We start from the raw sequence: 2796 nt of genomic DNA, 5'->3' as shown, positions 1-2796 counted from the left end.
CTAATGGTGGCCTTTTGATGGCTGTTGAAGGAAGAATTAGAAGAGAGAAACCAATGCCGAGCCTTAGCATTCACACCTTAGTTGACTGTATTGTTTTTCGTTGTTTACGTGACGAGGCTTAGAAGCTTCTATGCGCCACACATTGGAGGGTGTCATGTAAGTCCTTGTAATGTTGGGCTTCGGAACGCCCCAGAAAGGTCATAACAATAAAATGTTAATTTTATCAAGGGGTTTACTCAATTATGAACACCTCGTAGAGACTGGTGGTTTTTTGACGCCATCAAAACTGAAGTAAATATAAATAACTGTTCAGCGAAAAACAGCGTAAGTTTCGTACGGCTACCGTTGAGAAATAGGTATCAGATTTTATCCGCCATGGGGGTATACCACACTTTGAACTGATATTTCAGCCACCAGATGGCACTGAATGATGTACTCGCTGGTGTAGAGTGGGAACCGACATCCCTGGAGAGCCATGATGACACAAGCGCAGATGCACCGCTACCAGACATATCGCTCACACTGACAGAAGGCATGGCTCACACCGGGTTGCTCGACGCCAGCGAAACGGAGTGTCCTAGGTCTCCAGACCCACCATACCCAGGGATCGAGGTGAGCCAAGACATGCCTTGTCTCACCGCTCCGGAGTCGACGACCGCAACGGTTCCCCTCGTTCGGTCAGCAGAAGTCCAGAATCGACCAGAATCTGACAAGCTTTATCGAGACGATCACTGGTTTGAAGGCCAAGGCGAACGGAGGTGATACAATGAATAACGCAGTCAACAGGACATATGCGCAAAGATTAGGGGAACTAGAGAAAAGCATGAGCGAAAGATTACAGCGGCTTGAAGACGGAGCAAGAAGGGATGACCCGAATCTGTGGGAGGAAGTATGTCATCTTCGAAACAAGGTAGCTGAACTAGAACTACGGGTAGAAAAATTGGAGAAAAAGACGAGAAGCCCTAGCGCTGAAATGGAGCTTAACCCGACTGCGGTTGAAGCAATATATGAGATCAGAAATTCTACAGATGTGGGGAAAGAAACAGAAGATCAAGTTTCTCAGGGAAGTCACACCGACTTAACTCGATGTCAGCAGACTGACATCCTCTCCGCACTGAGGAACACCGGGACACAGTGCGACACTGACGACTTCCAAGGAAGCCCTCACAATTCCGAAGCTATCAGAGACTGCACGGTCAAGTTCGCCCCGGAGAAACATGTCCGCGATATCGCTGAGAAGAGAATGGACAGCATACAGCCGACAGTTAAAAAAGAGCAGATCAGACCTCCGCCGGGAATACAACGAGAAATAATTATCGCCGGAGATGGAAATGTCGCACGCATTGCTAGGGCGCTCATTGAAGAGGTCAGAGCTCCCCAAAGCTTGGAGTTTGTAATGAACAGAACTGCCACGACGCAGGTAGTGCATGAACTGCTCGAGACGTATGAAGAACAAGCTAGAAACGTGCCACGTCTGTATATACTACATGTGGGCGTAAATGACATACTCAGGGGTGAACAACCGGAAGCAATAGTGGAGCGACTGAGGATGAAATGGACCAACCGGAAGGCATCTTTGGCGATCTGTTCAGTGCCGGAGAGCGACAGGAGAGGCAAACGAATACATGCGGCGACCATGCTACTGAACGCCAGGCTCAAGCAACTATGCAAGAGCATCAAAGCAAGGTTCATCGACCTGAGCCGTGAGCTGACAAGCAAGAGAGCAATGCAAAAGGACGGACTCCAATATGGCGAAGAAGGTATCCGAGTGGTGACAGAACGACTAGGTGCAGTGGCAAGTCGTTTTTTAGGTCTCAGAAGAAGGGACAAGGTCGGAAGCCAGTATCAGAGCGATCCGTGGCGATGTGGGAGCTACCCACAAATGGGACGCACAGAAATGTCGCAAAAAAAAGTGCGTTACTTACGACATCCCAGGGATGACTGTTGGACGCCCCCATATCGGAGTGCCTCACGTCAAGGATCTACGACTGAAGACTCAGGTGAAAGGACACCAACCTCCGCTGAGCAACCAGCCGGAGTATATGCTGCAACCCCAAAGCGAACAACTGTCCCAGGTTCCTACTTTTCCCGAGATAGGGGTACCCCTTATTCCTGTACACCAGAGCGGCGGGATGACAGGGCCGAGGGTGACCATGCAAGACAGAGAGTTATCCAATGTCAACACTGAGAATGGGTCTACCTACATATCAGGAGTCACCCCTATTCCCTGGCTACGTCCAGCACCAGGCAGGCATGACGCCGCTGGAGGTTGCGCAAATGGTGAATCGCATAGTCCGCCAACAATTGGCGGGAATGCAGTGTTAGGGGGTATGGACAAGAAGCAAACCACGACTTCCGAACTACCGCTGCCTCCTGGTCGAACGAGACAAAAAGGAAATGTTATCGTTGGTTTTTTTAAATTTGAATGGTGCAAGACGTCAACGGAAGTGGAATGAGTTATATATAATGCTCAGTGAACAACAATTCTCTTTATTTGGGGTTGCTGAGACTCACTTGCGTGACGCTGAAGAGCCCCCAGTGGATCCTTCATGGTGCTGGGCTGGGTGTAACGGGGTGGAAGGCAACCGACGGGGAGGGGGTGTGGGCTTATGGCCTCAGAAAGGGCAAGCATGGGTCAGGAAATTTGAAAGGTGCCGCGAACACATATGGGTGGAAGGACAAGTCGGGAACGCACCGACAGCTGTATGTGCCATTTATCTTTCGGTGGGAAATAACAGGCAAGATGAAAACAAGGCCATTCTAGACTGCGTTCGACACGACGTCCAAAGTTTGGAC

The sequence above is a fragment of the Ixodes scapularis genome, unplaced genomic scaffold (assembly GCF_016920785.2).
Source record: "Ixodes scapularis isolate PalLabHiFi unplaced genomic scaffold, ASM1692078v2 PGA_scaffold0__279_contigs__length_252992795, whole genome shotgun sequence".
Taxonomy (NCBI): Eukaryota; Metazoa; Arthropoda; class Arachnida; order Ixodida; family Ixodidae; genus Ixodes; species Ixodes scapularis.
Note: the sequence above shows the minus strand (reverse complement) of the source record.